This window comes from Malaya genurostris, chromosome 3 (assembly GCF_030247185.1).
Source record: "Malaya genurostris strain Urasoe2022 chromosome 3, Malgen_1.1, whole genome shotgun sequence".
In the NCBI taxonomy this organism is placed as follows: Eukaryota; Metazoa; Arthropoda; class Insecta; order Diptera; family Culicidae; genus Malaya; species Malaya genurostris.
This window is the reverse complement of record NC_080572.1, coordinates 286,372,536-286,395,493: the sequence shown is the minus strand read 5'-3', so window position 1 is coordinate 286,395,493 and position 22,958 is coordinate 286,372,536. Positions and strand designations below refer to the sequence as shown.

General features: G+C 35.3%; 1 protein-coding gene across 9 annotated transcripts in view; it reads left to right on the top strand.

The window, feature by feature from the left end:
* LOC131434480 (prominin-like protein) overlaps positions 1–22,958 on the top strand; it is a 157,613-nt gene that overhangs the window by 18,677 nt on the left and 115,978 nt on the right. Inside the window, exons 1-2 of one of the 9 annotated variants that reach the window (XM_058601223.1) lie at positions 6,630–6,788; positions 13,617–13,691. The exons of 7 other annotated variants lie outside the window; for them this stretch is intronic. The gene's annotated coding sequence lies outside the window, so the exon portion shown is untranslated. Of the gene's footprint in view, positions 1–6,629; positions 6,789–13,616; positions 13,692–22,958 lie in introns of those variants that run through there. One more of the 9 variants, XM_058601224.1, reaches the window with a different exon arrangement.

The window sequence follows — 22,958 nt, the reverse complement described above, 5'->3', positions numbered from 1 at the left end:
ACTGCCAGGCCAGCCGAGGCAGCCATTTGAATAAAATATATATAAAATAAAATATATTCCACAATTAACCGGAAGGATTGTACTTTAATATGAAAAAATAAATTTTGAATTCGGATGAACCGTTTGTGTTTAAAAAAAAGTTACATGGCGGACCCTGTATTCATGCTTCACAGTGTATTTTTATTTTTAAATGTAAACAAGCATTTTAATGTATTTTACTTATCAACTAGAGCCTGATACGGCTCGATATCTAAAACACTTTATTTTTTCCATACTGAATTTTGGTACATTTTTTACTACTCATTCGGGTCGGGTACGGGTACAGGTAATTTTTAATCGGGTACGGGTAAAATTTTCTATTTTTTTTCGGGTACGGGTCGGGTACGGGTAATTTTTTTTTATTATTGATCGGGTACGGGTCGGGTACGGGTATTTTTTTAAATTTTTAATCGGGTACGGGTAGGGTACGGATAATTTTTTTTGCTGATCACTCGGGTACGGGTCGGGTTCGGGTATAAGAATTTCTATACCCGACCATCTCTACTATTTATATATTGGTTGATCTGGGCAGTCGGCTGCCGAGGAACTATTTTTAATTTATTTTCTTCAAATCTGGAGGGTTATACTTATCTAATCGGTTTTCAAGAGTCAGGTGACCGAACATTTATAGGCGATCAAACCAACAAATATTTTCTTACTATTTATCCATTATACCGATCTATGTTATCTTTGTTATTAACAAGAAAAATGAAAAAATAAATAAAATAAAACTATTCTCAGAAGCTAGATGGAAATAAGTATGAACTCATTTTGTCGTAAAATTATGACAAAATATTTTTGAGAAAAAATAGAACTATTTGTTGAATGAAGATACAATTAAGTATAGTATAGATGTAAAACGTTGAAAAAATCAGATAACTGAAGGAAAATAGAAACTCCTGCAATTGTCGCCTTTTAAAAGCAGGAACTCAGCGGATCTTGTTCCAGAACCCAAGTTCCTGAATTCGATTCCAGGAATCAGGAATTAAATTCAGGTTCTGAAACCAGTTTCAAAATTCTGGTTCAAATCTTGAAATTTGCTTCCAAAATCCAAATCTAGAATTCATATCATGAATTTTGTTTCGAAACTCTGAACAAAATTCCAGAATGAGAATTTTGAGATACCAATTTCATAACTCATCGAATGAAACATTGTTGCTAACCAAAAAATCAGCTCACTTGGACAAAACAATGCGCATCTCTCCCGCTTCGCTGAGTTTCAGGTAATTAAATATGTTGTGAGTTAAACTATAACTCCAGATTAAGTGCGAATAATAAAAATAATGTTCTCTCCGGTGAACGACTAAAACGGTTAAAACCGGGTAAAATAAATGATATAAAACCTGTTTTAATACACCTAGCGGTGTAATGATACCTTTCTCATATTACTTCTATTTTCAAAAATGTCACTAGAAGATTCTGTCAAGAATTTTTTTTCAATCTTAAATAAAATAAGATACTTTGTTTGGGTATGATCTTACATAAAATTTTCAATTTGTAAACAGTTATGTCAAGTTAATAAGAATTTGTCTTTATTTTGCATTGTCGCACGTAATGATTAAACACACTTTACTGTATCAGATCTAGAACCGGTAGTCGAGCCCGGATGAAATTAAACAGAAACCTATTAGACTGTAGGAACTTTTATTTGAGCCTAAGTTTGTGGAAATCGATCAAATCAACTCTGCAAAATTAGAGTGAGTCTCGTTTTAGAGTTTTTGAACACAATTTTCGGTACTTCTGGAACCGAGAACTTGGAACCAGTATAGTCGAAGTGGGTTCGTAATTCACTAATAAGTAGGTAAAAATTAAATAAGAGATTTACAAATTTACATATTTTTCGCCTGAAAAATATTGATTTAAATGTGGCAACCCTACACGCTATACGAAATTGAATAAAGCACGCTGCGAACGGAGCAAAGTCGCACGTACCGTCGTGTACTAGTTTTGCATCGTCATTTTGAATGACGATTTGAATGTTTTGACACTCATAGCCCTATAGTTTCGAAACCGGGAGTCGGTTCTGGATGAAATTGCACAGTATATTTAAAGACAATGAGAGCTTTAATTTTAATCATGATTTGAGAAAATCGGTTAAACTGTTGCTGAGAAATCGAAGTGATTTCCGTGTTTTAGGCTTTTCTTCACTTTTATCGGTGCTTTCGGAAGCGGAAACCGGGGACTAGTAAGTCCCAAAGTAGTTTTATATATTCACTAACTAACATGATCTATTATTGTATGATTTAATATGTCGGAAAGCAATTCACTTCAAATACCGGATTTATTAACCTTAAATAAAACTGCTGCCGATACTGTTAATGAACACAGCACTAACGCGTTGCAAGTTTGCATTACGGATTTGGAATTGAGAATTGTATGTTACGATGAGATTCAAAACTCCTTCTGATTCCACCTAATGGTGTAATAATGAGCTTGGACTCAAACCTGTATTTTTCTTTACATTCCGTTTATACGCGTTTGCCATTTCTGCCACCCTGAGCTGTGGTAGACACTGGTCTACAGCGGCACCGAGTTGGTTTTTCAGGTTCCACACATTCCTTAGAAAACGAACTAGGCTACGTCAGCCAAATGAACAAACACTTGTATCGCTGGTGGAAGCTTAGACCGACATCGAGTTTGGAGCAAAACTTTTTCAATGCATTTTTTCATTCATTCATTTTATCATCATTGGTTGTTTGCTATGCCAAAGACGTGTGCTAAACTTAATCCAAATCGACTGATGATTTGCTACCACCATTCTGGATGTTCGGTTTCTAGGAATCGTCTGCCCACTTACCGTCATCCTCATCATGATCCTTAACGCAGTGAATAATTGAGCTCTGAAGCCGCCAAACATGCTGAATCAGAACTTTATGGATTTCCAGTTTGCCAATGCATCACGACGACGGCACTGAAGACGGGCCTGATGATGATGATGATGATGATGACGACAGTGGGCCGTTCATTCTTGTCTGATGACCTTTTCCGTCAGTTGTTGCAAAACCAGTTCCAAAGCCACCTTTGCTGGAAGACGTAGAAGTAGTAGCAGCCGAGCTGAGCTGTGGTGGTGGTGGATAAAACTGCACTTTGAAAACGTAGGAACTTCATTTCAGTCTGAAATGAATCGACGACTCTGTATTCCGTTCTGTGCGTTTTTTTTTTCGAAATAGTTTATAGTATGTGGTGAAATCAGAGCAGCAAACCATAGTTGTATTAATAACCACATACACGTTGCATCGTGGGTGATGATGATGATGATGACGATGACGATGATGTTGATGACCTCTTTCCAGCAAATAGCACCGAGAAAAAAAGCAACGGGTTCAGTCGAACTCTGCTTTCGCGCTTGATTGGTTGGCTGGGGTTGGTGGAGGTCAAAGGTTTTCTCAACGCCAACTCGTTCGGTACTCTGGTAAATTCTGGTCGTCGGGTCGTAGACCGTATGTCGCCATTCGAGTAACCTTTATGTCAGGTGGGTGGTACATATGGGCCGTGACCCGCACAGTCTGTGTTTAGGTGATAGATTTTGGCTGATCACAATTTTGGCATCGCGAAATACGAACATAAGGCAGTAGGACAGTACGAGAGCGACAGAGAAAGAGAGAGAGCGAAAAAACGGGGTACAGTAATCGACCTAAAGTGCTCGCTTTGTTCACGTGAGACCAAATTGTTCTGGGGAGCAAGCGGTTCGGGATGAATAACATTGTAGCAGTCGATCTCTTTTCAATGACTGCGTTTTTCGCAAACTAGGTTGGGGATATCGATTTTCCATAACCGTTTGTTTTTTCATTCGTTGGGAGATGCAAACGAACGCAGCATAATTGATCTGAAATTCTGCGATAACACAGAATGGAATAACAGTGCTCATCAATCACGGAAAAAAAAACCTGGTCGCATTCATTCAATTATTGTGATAATTAAAATATTTTGCAGCACGTTCAACATAACCAACTGTCCGCTCTAATTTATTTTATGTTTCATTTGAAATTACTCATGTGCACTTTAGCTCAAACCGATACACACGAGGAACCCCAAAACCCCTGAATGACTACCGTCTGTTGACAGGCAGTGTGCCGACAATTTGTTTTGCTCTTTTGGCACGTCAGGATAGACATCGCACTTCGGAGCAAATAAGTTAATTGTAAATAACAGATACTTTACGTCTGCTTAACGGATTATGTTGTTCCGCGAGTTGGCATTAACAGTTGAACATAATTTGCTCATGAACTGACAATCTGAATGCGAAACGCAAAATAATGATAAAAAGTACAAGTACAAAAAAAGCTCACAAAAAATACACAAAAGATACACAGAAAGTACATGAAAAGTTCCCAAACAGTACACAAAAAATACACGAACAGTACACAAAAATACACGAAAAGTGCACAGAAAGTACTTAACAGTACACAAAAAGTATACAAAAAGAGCATAACAGTACATAAATAGCATAGAAAAAGTACACAAACAGTATACAAAACGTACATAAAAAGTACACAAGATGTTCACAAAAAGTACACAAAAAGTACTTAAAAAGTATACAAAAAGTAAACAAAATCTACACAAAACCTATACGAAAAGTACACAAAAAGTACACAAAAGTGCACAAAAAATACATAAAAGTGCACAAACAGTACACAAAAAGTACACAAGAAGTACACAAAAAGTATAGAAAAAGTACACAAACAGTACACAAAAAGTGCACAAAAAATACATAAAAATTGCAGAAGAAATACACAAAAAGCATGGAAAAAGTACACAAAAACTACACGAAATGTATACAAAAATAACACAAAAAGTACACAAAAAAAACACAAAAAGTAAACAAAAAATACACAAAGAAAGTACACAAAAAGTACACAAAAAGTACACAAAAAGTACACAAAAAGTACACAAAAAGTACACAAAAAGTACACAAAAAGTACACAAAAAGTACACAAAAAGTACACAAAAAGTACACAAAAAGCACACACAAAGCACACAAAAAGTACACGAAAATACATATAAAGTACACAAAAAGTTCACTAAAGGTGCTAAAAAATTTTATAAAAAGTACATAAAAGGTTTACAAAAAAATACACAAAAAGCGCAGTGAAAGTAAACAAAAAAAGTACAAGAAAAAATACACAGAAAGTGCAGTGAAAATAATCAAAAAAGTACACAAAAATACATAAAAAGTACGCGAATGGTACACAAAAAGGACACGAAAAGTACATATAAAGTACACTAAAAGTTCACTAAAAGTGCTAAAAAATTTTACAAAATGAACACAAAAAATACATAAAAAATACACAAAACCTACACGAAAAAATACACAAAAAGTGCAGTGAAAGTAAACAAAAAAAGTGCACAAAAAGTAAACAAGAAGCACACAAAAAGTACAGAAAAAGTACACAAAAATGCACTAAAAGTATCCAGAATGTACGTAAAAAGTACACGAAAAGTTAAAAAAAGAACACAAAAATTATGAAAAGAGTATGCAAAAAGTACGAAAAAGTGCAAAAATGTATAAAAACCTGTTTTCATCCATCTAGCGGTGCTATAATGCCTTTCTCATATAATTCATGTGTCCATTAATATTACTAAGGGATTCTTCTAAAAACTTTTTTTGAATATTGAAATGGAGCAAAAAAGTTTGTTTAAGCTTACATCAGTGTACTTAACCTTTTCAGTTTTAAACAGTTTTAACCCAAAATAATAAGAATTCTTCGTTTTTTTTGTATTTTCGCTCTAAATGACGGTTTAAAATTTTAAACACATCTCACCCTGTTGTTCTGGAACCGGATGTGAGATCCGCACAAAGGTTAAAAGGAGATTTTTATAGACGATGACCCCTTTATTAAAGTCTAAGTTTGTAAAAATCGACTTAGCTGTTTCTGAAAAAAAGGAAAAGAGCTCTGTTTTCGAGTTGTTGAACCGGCAAGCTGAAATCGGTTTGTTGGTCAGCATAAACCCATCAACTGAAACAGTTTTGAACCAAATTTAGGATATTTACGTATCGTATCTGGATGAAATTTTGTAGTATTGCATGGGATTGTAGGACCTTTAATTTAAATCTAAGCTTAAAAGTAAAAAGTGAATGAGCGGTCTCTGAGAAAATCGAGTGCACTTTTTTAGTTCCTTTGCACATTTTACTCCGTAACTCCCGAACCGGCAGTCGGATCCAGATTAAATTTAACATCCTTTATTTTTAAACTAAATTGTAGAAAATAGGTTAAGCGGAACATAAAAAAATACACAGAAAGTACACAAACATTACACAAATAGAACAGAAAGTGCAAAACTAAAACTACAAAGTTATGAAACTATCAAATTATCAAACTATAAAACTACAAGAAACTATAAACTATGAAGTAATAAAGTTTCCTGTTTACTTGGGTATCCAGGATCTCATTTCGTTCAAATTCCCTTGGCTTGTTATCGAGTTACACCCTATCATCCTACCACCGCACCAAGCCTGAGACACTGTTTCGGGTGCTAGAACTGAACCCTGGCCAGTCAAACGAAACGGAACATGAAATTCGAAACCTGACACAGATTACTGAAGCGTTAATTCATCTGGATGCCCGGTTTTGTTTTTTCGTTTAGCGTCTCAATCCGGTCCGCAAGGTTAGGGAGTTACGACAGGTTGCAATTTATGGCAATCGATCAGTCGAATGTGCAGTGTTTTGAAATTCTTAGTTTTTTTTTTGCAATGTGGTTAAAACGTATCCGTTTATGCCCGGTTGGCGCTTAGTCTTAGCCAGTCTAGTGTGAGTTGAGTTTGTGGTTAAAGTGTTACAATTCTAGTGCATTGCAAGGCGCCTGAAGGAAACCTTACTCGGCGTCTTGCTTTAGTAAATGGTGATTTTGGTTTTCGGTTTTAATAGCTTCAGTGTCGTGAGCAACTGAAAGTGTGTGTCTTCGTGACTAGAAACGATGGGTTTGAAATTTTCAGGTTTCTCCAAAGTCATTTTATTATTGGTTTTATTAATTGAAACGGAGAATGCAGTTTTTGCTGGAGTTCTGTTCTCCGGAGTAATGGATTAATGTTTTCTAATCTATATTTACTTTCAACGCCATCTTGATTATTTGTAAAATTATTTGTCAACAAAAACTTTTAAGTTCGAACAGCCAATGCCAAAAACAACAATTGAAATATTGCAATTTGCGATTTACGGGTTCTCCGTGTGTAAAGAATAATTGAAATAAATATTTCTAGTGAATCGGACGATCTGGGACTTTTGCTAAACGTAGATTGTTAATTACCTCGATTTAAGATATCAGTGCCGACATTTCAGATGCCATATAAAAAATTGTACTAATAAATATCATTATCATAAATACGAACGATAACCCACAAAGATAAAATCGAATATTGCTCTACTCGAACAGGGTGGTACATTATTCTCACTTTTTCTTATAAAACGAAAACATTTTGATGACTTCATTGAATGAAGTACAAAAACTCTCATCGCTGAAATAGTACTAGTGACTAGTGCTACTACCGTGCTAGGATGGTATCATCAGAATATAGGGTGTCCCAGAAAGTCCAAGCACCTTTTGTAGCGAATTGTTAGTGTGTAGTATTGTATTGAGTTAGATGGTAACGCGACTCCAAGGTATGGCGAGTTTATTTTTAAGAACAAGGAAGTATCAGGACGTAAATTTGCCTCAGTGAATCAAAACCTAGACCATGAAAAGCTGCAAGCGTTAATCTGTAAAACAGGTGTTTCCGTACGAGATGTGGTCAAAAAGCTGGGAGTATCTAAGTGTACTAGAGATGGGTAAAAACCTTCGTTTCGAAGAATCACTCAGAACATGATACAGGGTGGGCCATTTAAAGTGGAAGCGTCGGGCAACTCAATAACTGCGTCATTCCAAGACAATTTTATCATAGAACAGTACCTATTTTTTTCAACGCGATGATGACGCAACGAAAACTGTTAATGGCGATCGTTATCGAGCCATGATAAATGATTTTGTGACGACCATTATTCGTGAGTCGATGGTTTTAACAGGACGGTGCAACATGCCATACAGCACGACTAACAATCGATTTGTTACGACCATTATTCCTCAGACGAGTCATGTCTAATTACGATGCGGAAACAGGAAAAAAGAGCACATTTTGTACTCAAGGTCAAAGGTTTACCGCAATATCATTTTCAAAAAATAGCTGTAACATCATTGAAACAAAATAAATTATAATCAAAATGAAAATAAATAAAATTACTTTTTTCATATATTTTGTACAGAAACAAATGCTTCCACCCTGTATGTTATGGGGGTCATATATTTTTTTCCTATATCACGTCTGAAACGTGTTTAGAAGACGTGGGCGAAAAGATTGTTTGAAATTTGAAGCGGTTGAAAAGTTATACGCGCTAGAATACGTGCCGTCATATGGGGTGTGCTTAACCCGCTTAACTTTCGAAAGCGGTTTTTCTAGAAACACGATTTTTTTAAAACTGCTGTCATGATATCTTGAAAACTATTTGACCGATTCTCTTTATTTATTTATTTATTTATTTATTTATTTACTTTATTTATTTATTTACTTTATTTATTTATTTATTTGGGAGCAGGGAAAAGCCCGGTGGAGATGAAATTTGGATATCTCTCTCTCCAGCAGGCATAAAACCTCCTCAGATCTAAAATTCATATCCTGAATTTTGGTTGGGAATTTTGAAGTTGGAATTCTAAATCAGAGTTCTGGATTCAACTTCCGAAAATAAATTAAGGAACTAAATTCAGTTCTCCAAAAACCCAGAAGTTCCAGAATTAGAATTCAGTTCCAGAGTCACAGTTTCAATTTCTTTACCTGTAATCTAGAACTTAATTCTGAAACTGAGTTCCAAAGCTAAATTTTAAACTTGAAATTAAGTCCAGAATTCAGGTGGGCCGGGATTTAGCATTAAGTTTTAGAATTTTGAACCAGGATCCAATCCAAAATTCAGTTCCCGAATCCAAACTGTTATCTAGTGTTAGAAAGCGGTTATTGATAATCCATTGTTGCTGCTACTAGCTGACAGAATTATTTGACACGACGTCCGAAAAGCGAATGAGAGCGCAATTTGGAAAAGGCGAGTCATAGTAAAGTAAGATCTCGCTGTTGACTTCAGACGGCATGTGTTTTCAAAGAAACCTATACCGTCTTTTGTGTTTTTTGGTTAGGATACACGAATTCCATGTAAATCACTTGTCACATACAACCATCAGCTGGCTGCGTGTCAATATTTTTTAGAAAGCTGCTCACTACGGTATGTTCTGCGAGAAACTAGACAAGGAGTCATGTGCAATTAAGGACAACAGCATTTCCTTAACGTCGTCCCTGTACAATTCTACTACTACTACAAATTACTAAAATTACTAAAATTACTGAGTTTGCTGAAAATACTAAAATAACTTAAATTACTTAAATTACTTAAATTACTTAAATTACTTAAATTACTTAAATTACTTAAATTACTTAAATTACTTAAATTACTTAAATTACTTAAATTACTTAAATTACTTAAATTACTTAAATTACTTAAATTGCTTAAATTACTTAAATAGCTTAAATTACTTAAATTACTTCAATTACTTCAATTACTTAAATTACTGGAATTACTTGAATTACTTGAATTACTTAAATTACTTAAATTACTTAAATTACTTAAATTACTTAAATTACTTAAATTACTTAAATTACTTAAATTACTTAAATTACTTAAATTACTTAAATTACTTAAATTACTTAAATTACTTAAATTACTTAAATTACTTAAATTACTTAAATTACTTAAATTACTTAAATTACTTAAATTACTTAAATTACTTAAATTACTTAAATTACTTAAATTACTTAAATTACTTAAATTACTTAAATTACTTAAATTACTTAAATTACTAAAATTACCAAAATTACTAAAATTACCAAAATTACTAAAATTTCTAAAGCTACATAAATTATTTAAATTAGTGAAATTAACAAAAATTTCTAAAATTGCCAAAAATTACCAAAAATTACCAAAAATTGCCAAAAATTACCAAAAATTACCAAAAATACCAAAAATCACCAAAAATTACCACAAATTACCAAAAATTACCAAAAATTTCCAAAAATTACCAAAAATTACCAAAAATTACCAAAAATTACCAAAAATTACCATAAATTACCATAAATTACCAAAAATTACCAAAAATTACCAAAAATTTCCAAATATTACCAAAGATTGCTAAAAATTACCGAATATTACCAAAAATTACCAAAAGTTACAAAAAATTACCAAAAATTTCCAAAAATTACCAAAAATTACCAAAAATTACCAAAAATTACCAAAAACTGCCAAAAATTACCAAAAATTACCAAAAATTACCAAAAATTACCAAAAATTACCAAAAATTACCAAAAATTACCAAAAATTACCAAAAATTACCAAAAATTACCAAAAATTACCAAAAATTGCCAAAAATTACGAAAAATTACCAAAAATTACCAGAAATTACCAAAAATGTACAAAAATTAACAAAAATTAACCAAAGATAACAAAAATTAACCAAAGATAACAAAAATTAACCAAAGATAACAAAAATTAATAAAAATTATGAAAAATTATCAAAAATTACCAAAAATTACCAAAAATTACCAAAAATTGCCAAAAATTACCAAAAATGATAAAAAATTACCAAAAATTATCAAAAATCATAAAAAATTATCAAAAAATACAAAAATTACTAAAATTTAAATTAAGGAACCGAATTCCGTTCTCCAAAAACCAGTTCCAAAATTAGGATTCAGTTATAGTGTCACAGTTTTAATTTAATATTTTGAACTAGAATCCAATCCAAAATTCGATTCCTGAATCCAGATCTAGTATACAGAGGCATTAACGTCATGGTTTTGTCGTTTTTGACGTTAGACGGGAGCACTTTTGACCTTCGGAACAAGAAAATGAAACCTTGTTCAAGGAATAAGTTCACCTTGAGTTGAAACGGGTTCATTCACGGCAACGAGAAATAAGACAAATTCCATCTTATGTGGGTTTCGGTCAGGACACACGAATTCCTTGTAAATCACATGTCACCTACAACCAACATACATCAGCATGTCAATATTTTCCGTAAACTACTCACCACGGTAAGCGGTAGTGAGAAACTGGACAAGAAGTCATCTACACTCAAGGACAACGGTACTTTCTGTATACCGGCTTTAAATAACCGCAGTACTTCGGACACAATCATTAACAAAAAAAGAATCACTATCATCACTCGTTTGGTTCAGTTAGAAACAAAGCCAATGCACGAAGTAATAACAACCAAGACAGGAAAACCTCGAACCTTCCACCAACAACAGTGACAGAGAATGGCGAACCATTGTCTTCTTAATTCGAAGGCAGAGATGCCTGATCTGCAGATTTGTCTGTAAATCTGCAGAGTTCGTACATAGTGCTGCAGACATCTTTTGTTGTGTAAACTTTTGCAGACTTTTGAATATCGAGTTTTTCGCAGACTTTCTTCAAAATTTACAGACTTTTGAAATTACCGCGACCTCTTTTTTTTGCTCGCCAAGTCAGTTTAGTCTATCATGCTTTATAGAGACATTGCTGCCAGCAAGAAATACTTGCTGACTGCAGATTTTTTTTTCGGATATACAGACTTTTGCAACCCTATCAGAAGATATTTGAAATTTTTGCCTGGCATCTCTGTTCGAAGGATAGCAACAATAATTTCTCTCTAGTAATAATTTTTTTTCTAATTGCACAATCGGCTACTTAAAACTTACGCAAATGAGCTGGTATAAAAATTAATAAAAATGGAATCAAAATTTGACTTGCACGGATTGGTATTTTCTAGCCATGCTTAGACTTACTGGGACACCCTACATGTGGGTTGAGCTAAAAGTTCATGACGAACAGTCGCAAACTGCTCAGCTCGGGCTCGGTCGGGCGAGTGTGGTTGGAATTACACACTTCGCTGTGTGTGGAAGTTTGTCACTCCAGTCCGTTGGCACTAAAAATTGATTGAAAAATTGGTCCATTTATCTATTCACTAGAGCGAACAGAGCTCTGAGGTCTTCGTTCGAACTGAAACTCAGCCAGTGACATTATGTACCGGCGTGATTTTGTGGCTTTCTATGGATCTTTCAAACGCCTCTCGCCGTCTGGAAGTGTGTACTTCAGTACAAATAGAGGCGAAAGTAGTGCAAAGGTATGCAATTGATAAGATTGTTTTTTTCTTGTTAATTAAACGCGACTGGTTGAGAGTACAAATTTATCGGAGTTGGATTTAAGTTTGTGTTTTATCAGATTCAATTGTAACACTTGAAGCGTGCTTTGATTTGTTGGTCAACTTTTGAAACTACATATTCGAAACACATTGGAAACCTCTTATTTATTGTCTTCCAATGAGGTGCGAACAGACGAGAAGAAATATCGTCCACCGAAGGCAATGCTAATCCTTTATGAAATCGGATCTAACGGAACCGACGAAACAAGCTTGGAGGAGCTGAAACTGGAAGACTTGACAACTACAACCACAATTTATCAGCGAGGATGGAACCCATTCACATGCCTGGCAATTAGCGGTTTGCCAATACAGAGTTGCGTCGAGGGATGCTGGTTTGTTTTTTTTATTTTGCTTCGGCGAACTTTCTAGCCTCCTAAAGTAGCCCATTTAACGGTAATAGCAATCTCATTTCTTTCCCGTGGCTGCAGTTTCTTTCTTCACACCTTCTTGCTTGTGTTGTTTTGATATGAAAATAACAAAAAAAATCGGGTTCTTGAGATCGACTGATCTTGCTTTGTTATGGGGATCTTTATGTCCATTGAGTTTAAGGGGCTTTTTTTTCTACACCACAAACGGTATTTTAAGCAATTGCCTGCACTCCAAAGTTTGTTGGTAATTAACAAATGTGGGGAACAGAATAAGACTTCAATCGACAAATTTGTAAACATGGTGAGATTCTTCTCCTCGAACGACCAACTCATCAATCTTGTTTTCAAAATATCGCATCTTCCGGCTTCGAGTTCGGACAGTTAATCTCGTCTATTCTCCAGTAAACTCAAACAAACGACGAGGGAGAAGAAGCAGAAGTGTGTGTGTGTGTGTGTGCGTGTGTTTGTACATGTTTATAAAAAGTGCGCTCTACAGTTTATAAATTGTTTATGTTTGAGGATTTCCGTTGTCAGTCAGCTCTTATCTTTCTCTTTTTCTTACCTTCTTGCCAGTTGTGCTGGCCTTTGTAGTTTTGCTGCCTCCTCCTTCTATCTCCGTTGGATGCATGCTGCTTTGAATATGCTTTAAATATGAAACCACGATCCATTTCGGAAGCTTAATGTAACACCACACCGTAGAGAGTCATGTGTCGGTGAGATTTTGGTTCGGTTTACATGTGTTTTTTTTCGAGCACCTATTCCGAGTTTTAGTCCAATTTGATGATTGTTTACCGGTACGAGAATAACGCTATTAGGCGTAAGCGCGCGCAGACCTTGAAGAAACTAACCTCGGATAAGTGCGGCCAGTCAATCTGGTCTGTGTTGGGATCTTGATTTAGGGTAAACAAGCTCATAAATTGGTTTTAACTCAAAATTGTTTTTTTTTTCTTCTTTTTTCAGGTATGTTCCATATGGTTTCGCTCTTTTGATCATCATTCAAAAAGCATTTTTGTCGGATCTGTGTCTGAATTCCGGGTAGGTTTTTGTCAATATTTCTTTATGTACAGTGCTACCGAGCAATTTTAGAAATGTGTACATGCTCATTAAAGTTCGCATACTTCGATTAAAATGAAGCTTTTTACACATCCCACTTTGACAAAGGAGTGAAAAGGTATAAAAATTCCTAGAAAAACCGACTTTCGAACGGATCATCGGAGACCCATAGTGTTATGTACCATTCAACTCAGTTCGACGAGATCGGAAAATGTCTGTGTGTGTGTACTTTTCGAAGATATTTTTACCGCTCAAATTTCTCAGAGATGACTTAACCGATTTTAACAAACTTAGTAGGCTCGTTTAAAAGCTACTGTCGGGCCATTGATCAAGTTCGAAGATCAAATGGCTGTGACTTCTGGTTCCGGAGATATAAAGGCATAAGTGACGTAACCGACAAAACGTGTTGTTTTTTTTTACCGCGCAAGTTTCTCGGAGATGGCTGAACCGATTTTAACAAGCTTATGCTCGTTTGAAAGCTACTGTTGGGCCATTGATCAAGTTCGAAGATCAAATGGCTGTGACTTTTGGTTCCGGATATATGATGGTATAAGTGACGTAACCAAATTTCCGGAATCGAAATTTTTTTTGGTGCCAAAAATTTTAAAATTGCATGAAACTTCGGAGTTTAGTGTTTTTTTTAAATCGACTTTCTGGGATTTTTGGCAGTTTTGATATTTTTTTGAAAGTCCCAGAAAGTCAATGCCTTTCAATGTCATTGAAACAGTTTCATTAGAACATACTATTTTGTCATTAAGCAAATTTATGACAGAAATTAAATCTAATGATTTCTGACAAAAATCCATTCAAATTGATTCGGTTAGCCAAAAACCAAAACTATCAGCAATAATTTATTCGAAGTTGATCATAGCAGGTGACCGGGAATATAACAGATCGGCTGAAAAGTTCGTATCGTTTCTATGAGAGGGCGCCACTAGAATTAAATCCATACCATTTTCAGTTAGTACCAACCTTCAAAAGATACGTGTATAAATTTGACAGCTGTCTGATTATTAGTTTGTGAGATATTGCATTTTGAGTGAAGCTACTTTTGTTATTGTGAAAAAAATGGAAAAAAAGGAATTTCGTGTGTTGATGAAACACTACTTTTTGATGAAAAAAAGTGCCGCCGATACCAAAAAATGGCTTGATGAATGTTATTCAGACTCTGCACCGGGCGAAGCAACAATTCGTAAGTGGTTTGCAAAATTTCGTACTGGTCATATGAGCACCGAAGACGATGAACGCAGTGGACGTCCAAAAGAGGCTGTTACCGATGAAAACGTGAAAAAAATCCACAAAATGATTTTCAATGACCGTAAAGTGAGGTTGATCGAGATAGCTGACACCCTAAAGGTATCAAAGGAACGAGTTGGACATATTATTCACGAATATTTGGATATGAGAAAGCTTTGTGCAAAATGGGTGCCGCGTGAGCTCACAATCGATCAAAAACAACAACGAATTGATGATTCTGAGCAGTGTTTGGAGCTGTTATATCGAAATAAAACCGATTTTTTCCGTCGATATATAACAATGGACGAAACATGGCTCCATCACTTCACTCCGGAGTCCAATCGATAGTCAGTTGAGTGGACTGCACGCGATGAACCGAACCCAAAGCATGGAAAGACTCAACAATCGGCCGGTAAGGTTATGGCGTCTGTATTTTGGGATTCGCATGGTATAATTTTCATCGACTACCTTGAAAAGGGAAAAACCATCAACAGTGACTATTATATAGCGTTATTAGAGCGTTTGAAGGACGAAATTTCACAAAAAAAGCCCTCATTTGAAAAAGAAAAAAGTTTTGTTTCATCAAGACAATGCACCGTGTCAGAAGTCGATGAAAACCAAGCTGAAATTGAACGAATTGGGCTTCGAATTGCTCCCTCATCCACCGTATTCTCCAGATTTGGCCCCCAGTGACTTTTTCCTGTTCTCAGACCTCAAAAGAATGCTCGCTGGTAAAAAATTTAGAAGCAATGAAGAGGTAATCGCTGAAACTGAGGCCTATTTTGAGGCAAAGGACAAATCGTACTACAAAAATGGTATCGAAAAGTTGGAAGATCGCTATAATCGCTGTATCGCCTCTGATGGCAATTATGTTGAATAATAAAAACGAATTTTGGCAAAAAAATGTGTGTTTCTATTAAACGATACGATCTTTTCAGCCGAACTGTTACTGGTTCAATGTTGGACGTTCATTGGAAATTGGGCAAACAAGCACAATGAAAGCTCAACTCGAAAATTAAGAATGATTTGGATGCTTCTGTGGGTTTTTTTTAGGTAAGTGATGTTAAAGTCTCAAGGAAACATCGGGAAAATTTTTAATAATATTCAGTGGCGCCTCGTGTCAAAATTTACAGGTTGTGCACTGATTAACTGGTACGGTATCTTATATACCAGTTCGTTGAAAGTGAAAACCAAAGATTGAGGAATGGATATTCGCTTGTGTTTTTCAATACAATGAAATAACGATATACTTTTGGAAGGGAGTTTTTTTCAAACTTGTTTCGTATCATCGCTACAATAGAAGAATTCGGCGCTCTGCAGGTCGAGAAAATCTTTCAATGACTTCATCAATAAAACCACTTCAACGTTGCAACTGAGACAGCAATTCGTTTTCAACTGACATAAGCATAAGTCTCTCCTGAAGGTGTGCATACAAGTTCTTACCGAGCCAAAAGCGACAGAAAGAGCAACAAATCTCAGAACTGAGCTGACTGATTTCTTTTCTTCTTGAATCTGTGCAGTAACTCATGTGCACGGAAAAGGTACTAACACAGCGACAAGAGATACTTGAAATTTTCAGTTGGATGTATTTTAAGATGTGTGTCAATGTACGCAATTTTGGTGCACTAGGCAAAGTACTCGAGTGTAGAGCACCACGGCAATGCAATATGAAAAGATTGTTTGGCTGTTATTGGTGCAATGTGCAATATGGAGAAATTGTGCATATTGCACTGTGGACAAAATCACTCATTATTTTATATTCGGAGACATCCGATGTTCATCGAACAACTAGAGAGTATAAAAATAATTGCATGCGGATGGGGAGACGCAATTAATTCCTTCAAATTGATCGGTTGTGCAGTGCACGAGGACGAGACGCCCCTGATAAAATTATTAAAAAATCTTGGGAGCCATTGTTTTTAGGTTTGTTAATGATTGCCCTTAATTCATCATAATTTGTCTCAGTAAAGTCATCTTGAGGCAATACTTGTGTTATGCTAATATTTCTGTGATATGTCAATAGGACTCACAAAATTGAAAAAGTTGTTGACTTTGATCTTATCCACCGTTTCCAGGGAGTATATGAGTTCCGTCAGAAAAGACTCCGTTGCAGAACAAAAAGTGTTCCGTAAGTAGCAGAAACTTTACGTCTGCTTAGCGCCTGATAGGACATTGTTAATAATTGGTTAATTTTCAGTAAAAGGCGGATGAGTAATGTCAGAGACATAACCGGATGACATAAATACGAATAAAAAAATCTTCCGCTACTGAACACTGTCGAGTACAGTGTGAAAAAGTACCTGGAAATTGACTTACCATATTACTGGCCCAAGCCCAAGTAGATATCCAGATCCAGGAACTGGATCAGATCTTACCGTATTTATAGATCAGTACCTAAAACTGGATATAGTTCCAGGTTCAGGATTTGAATTTCGAATTCCTAGATCCAGGATTAGTAATATGAAAGGTAGAAGTCCATAACCAAAACTGAGACCTGGATCAATAATATGGTAAGTCTAGGTTCAGTAAAAAGCAAAGTCTTGGCAATACATTCCTTTTGTGGAATTTGGTCTTTCTGTTTCAACAGACTTCGCAGTCGATTCATAACAGGATCATCGTATGGCTGGTACTACGATCCTACTGACACTACCCAGGTAACCAGTAAGCACTAATAATGGCATAAAAATAGCATTTTATAAGCAACAAAAAGGCTTTTAGCTCTATATCTGCCTTCTGAAAGTTTATCTGTTGTAAATCAATCAGAATTCAGCTTTCAAACTACATACCAGCCATAAATAAGCATTATCTATGAATAGCCGTATATTTTGCCACAGTTGGCCTTCAATTAGTCTCAAGTGCGATTGAAATGCCAATTAGCGATTCTTTGCTGTCATAATGCGGCATTAGTATGTGCTTATTGGCTACTGGGGGCAAGAATCCTTTCAAGTCGGGGCTCGAACAAACGACAAATCGCTTGTAAGACCAGCGCCCGATTCATTGAACCGCCAACCCGGGGAAAGTCTAGGTTCAGTTCTATTTCCAAATACAAGTTCAAGGCCAAATCCAAAAACGGAATTTGCGCCAGACTTTGAATTCACACTAGGCAACGAATTCTGAAATAAAAATTCGAACTGAATTTTAGTACTATATTCTGGAATTAAATTCCGAATCTGAATCCTGGAACCGACTAAGAATTTAGGACCTGGATTCTAAAGTTGAATTCTAGAAATGAATTCTATAACTGAATTAAAAAGCTGGAATTTAAAATTGAATTTTAGAGCTGCATTTTCAACTAAATAATTTTTCAGATCTTAATTCTGGAACTAAATTCGGAACATAAATTTTAGAGTTAAAATAAATCCTGGGCCTGGATTCTGGAATTGAATTTTTGAACTAAATTCTGAAACAGGATGTTGAAACTGAATTTTGGGAACCGAATTTTGGATCTGAGTTTTAGAATAGATTTTTTCAGCTAAAATCTGTAGTTGAGTATTGTTCCTGAATCCTGGGTTCTAGAACGCGGGAATTGCCGAAGCCGGTTTTCGAGTAAGAAAAAGACAAATTTTGAAGCTGAATTTGGAAACTGAATTCTAACCCTGAATTTTGAGATAGGATTTTCGTGCTAAATTCTGAAATTGAATTCAGAATCTGGGTTTTAGATCTGATTTTATAATTTAGACACTGAAGTTGGTAACTGTAACTGAATACTGGATCAGAATTCTGGAACTGAGCCCTGGTTTCTGAAACGCGGGAATGTTTAAAATCGTTATCCGAGTTATCTCGCCACGATCTACTCTATTTGATGTTCATTGATTCCTTAAATCGTAGAAAACTTTTGATTTTATCATAATTAGCTGATCGTATTTTCGATGGCATCAAACAAAAATGGTACGATTACACTAAGTACAATGAGACATTCGCGATTGAAAACTTATCATTCTTCCACATCGCTTATTTTGGATAGGTACCTGATAGTAAAGTAGGACGTATTCTCGTCAAAAAATGTGCGATCGAGAAAACAAATGCGATATGGCGGTTACATCACTCATACGATTATGTCAGCAGAATTCATCTTCGAACTTGATTCACAACCCAAAAGTATCTTTCAAACGAGTCTGAGCGGCTCAGCCATCTACGAAAAAATTGAGCGGAGAGATAAAATGTACGTTTTGTTGGTTACATCACTTATGTCATTATATCTCCGAAACTGTGCCAGTGACAGACAATCGGTGATTCACAGTGAAAGAGTACCATTCGAATCATCGATATCAGCAAGTCTCTCTCTCTCTCTCTCTCTCTGTATGTGTGTGTGTGTGTGTGTGTGTGTGATAAATTTTGATTCTAATGGAGATCTCATGGTATCAAACAAAGTTCTTGAATTTTATTTAAATCCGACTTCCGGTTCCGGAATTACATGGTGATATGAACCAAAAATATGAAAATAATGCTAGTCACTTTTCTCGCATCGATTTTTACCAGTTTAGATTTAACTGAGAGGTCTTCAGATGCTATAACAATATCTCGATTTTATTAGGATCCTACCTCCGGTTTAGGAGGTTTAGGGTGCTTAGTGTAAAATTTCAATTTCAATAGTATGTCTTGTCATAAGTTAGATTCTATAAATTGACTAATAAATTTCTCTAGTTTGCAGATCATTATAGTCTATGACCAAATAAACGCATATTAAATAAAATGACTGATGGCCCCATTAAAAGTTTGATGAATTTTATCCAAGTCCAACTCCCGGATCTAAAATTACAAGGAGATGGGTTTCAAGCCGCCAAAGAAAATCGTAAAAAATTTTCTAAGGTTGGCTCAAAACTGTTCCTATTTGTGGTTCATATTAGTCGATGGTTGAATGAACCAAATATCGAGTTTTCGGTTCCAAAAGTACCGGAAATAGTGGTCAAACTCATTAAAATGAAGCTCACTTCGTTTCTTCATACATGGTTGAATCTAGAAATACTAGACCTTAAATTCAAATGTAATATCTAAATGTAGTAGTATTATGCAAATGAAATCTTCAAAGCCCTCCGGTGAACGAATATATTTAGTTTGAAGCCAGCGTTAAATGTACTGTATGAAAAGGAGGGTGGGTAATGTCAGATGCATAACTGGAGGACGTGAATACGAATAAAGCTGAATTTAACATCTTTTACTGCTTCGCTTCCCAAATTGTAACGGTTCATAATTAAAGCATATATCAACTATGTGTTATTGACAACAAATATATTCTATCACACAAATAACGCTTAACAAATGAAAGTCAAACAATACAAAAAACAATGTTATAGTTGTTTGTTGTAGATTTACATGCTCACTTAGAAAAAAAATCGGATAGCTCTTTGCGAATATTTTAACGGTTCAAAAAAGAATTGATTCGTGAATTTTTTTCCGATGTTTACAACTGTTGAATACTCTTTGTCACCATTTATCTATACCAGAACCTGAATTCTGAACATTCAAAAACTGAATCTGAATTAAAGTACTAGATTCGAAACCAGGCTCCGAGTTCAGTTGCAAAATTTAGGCTCGTAGTCCAGATCAAGAACTCAGTTCATGAATTTAGTTCTATAATTCTGGAACTTAACTGAACTGACACTTCTGGAAGTAAATTTCAAATCAGGAATAAAATTACGGTTCAGAAGTCAGAAGTTCCAAAAATCTGGTTCTGGAATTCATATCTTGAATTTTGTTTCAGAATTGTGAAGTTGAATTCCTGAATCTGATTACGAATTTCTTACTTAAATTAAGACACTAGATTTAGTTTCAAAATCTAATAAAAAAAACCAGATCCATAAATCTAATTCAAGTATCTAGAATTACGATTTAGTCACCGAGTCTTAATTTTAGCTTTTGAACCTATGTTCGGGAACTAAATTCTGAAACTAAATCTTGAAATTAAGTTCTAAGCCTTACATTAAGCTAAGAATTGAAATGGATGAAAATCTTCGCTCTGATTTGCTGTTTCTGGTTGAAGGCTCTCACTACGATCTCTATTCTCGTCTAACGCATGATCGATTTTCGATCATGGTTTACTCCAGTAGAACGTTGAAACGGGTGAGGCTTCATGCCACCCGTCATCCAAGTGCCGAGAAGGCGAACAAGCATTGTGAATTTTCCTCATTATTTCCAAAAGTTTGAGGAAACTAAATTTTTTAGTTATGTAAATAGTTGTGTTGTTGCTCTATTAGTAAAACTAGAGATGTTCACGGATAAGTTCTACCCATTCTTCTGCAAGGCGAACTTTGATGTATTCACGCTGAAATCTACCAAACTAAAGGGAACGGGTATAGCCCGATGGGTTAGTCGATGTCTTTCACGCAGTCACACAGTCTGGGTTTGATTCCCAACCCCGCAATATATAATATATAGGAGATAGTGAATAATAAAGACACTTTTACACCACCAGGTGTATAAAACAGGTATTTTTAAATGGCTATTTTTTCTCGGGAACATCAAATTAGAAAAATGCCTAAAAGTTTTTTCAGCTGCTACTTATTTACTTTTTAATTAAATGAACTTTCGGTAGAATTACTAAACAAAAGTTGAAGAAACGTTTTAACTTTTCGAAAAGTTTTCGATTTTTTAAGTGTATTATTTTTTAAGAATGACCAATCCGAGCTACAAACTCAATTACAATTGCAATTACAACTTCCGAGCTTTTTGCTGCATTGCTTTTGTGGAATTGCTCTAACCGTTCTATGTAAAATGCATATCATCATTCTTCGCCCTCGACTCGTCAGTGCATAACAGTTCGATTTGACACATAATGGTGAACTATGAGTTGCCAAAATAACTGACCAATGTTTAATATGACTCAAATCTTTAACGCATTTTTTGATCTCCTCAGTAAAAAAAAACAATCCTTATTATTAAAGCTTCTCCTAAGACACCCTACTTGGTGGATTGTGCTTGTTTTCGAAGCTCCTCACTAGGCCAACCGGTACTCGATGATTCACTAATAAAACACAGCATAATTGAATCGATATAACTTTTCCCACAGCGGCTATTGTGTAGAAAAAAATTATGTTTATTTACTTTCATTCGCCTGGCTGTGCATAACAATGCACACATCACAAGCTAACTGCGCGTAAACTGTTTTGTCTAGTTCCAAAAATACCGAGGCGGAAACCAAGGTGCGAAACGAGACTAAACATATTTCCACAATGCTCTGGTGCTTGTTTTCAATCATTGCGGTAAATTGGTCGTCGCTATCAGTTATTATTAGTGGGCGGCAGTTATTTGATCTATCGATTAGGCCGGAATTTTGATGCGCTGCGTATGCCGAGTATTAAAGTTTGATTAAACAATGCAATCAAAGTGTTGTTATGACTATTTTAATCGTTGTCGATACACGCCGGTGTTGGCGGTAATTGAAAAAGGAACAGCAGTTTAATCTTTATTTTTTTAATAAAAGATATTTTTATTCAGGCCTATTTGCGTACAAGCTTTACGTGGCCGATTGAGCTGAGTTTTTAGCTAAATTTTTTTCTTTGTATTGGATCTCGTTGTCACCCTTTTTCTAGGGGGGAGGAGCTTCCATTTCCCTCCTGCGAGGATTGAGGGGCAGTTTGTTCGTGGTTTGATGCGCCATGTTGTACATTGTTTGCAGTTGGTGGTTGGTTGGATGGTAAGCTGTTAACTGCAGCTGGTGTACTTTGTTCTATAGGGGTTACGTTGGATGTTTTCGTTGAAGTTTTTGATCGTGATAATCTTTTTTCGTTTCTAACATATCAACATAATTTTTGATACATGCCATCGGAAATATAATAAGCAATTTATGATAACATTTTCAGTTGTATGACATAATCACAAATAATTCAAATTTAAAGTTTTTTCAAATGTTTTGTATCAACGATTATGAAAAAATTACGCCTTTCGCGTACCTGGGTAGGTATAAAAGGTTTACTGATAAAATAAATGGTAGAAAAAAAGGGCTAACACTTAATATATTTCGTTCATTCTAGCCTGCGCAGTTGGCTGAAGCAAGTGCATCATTCCGGTTGGTTC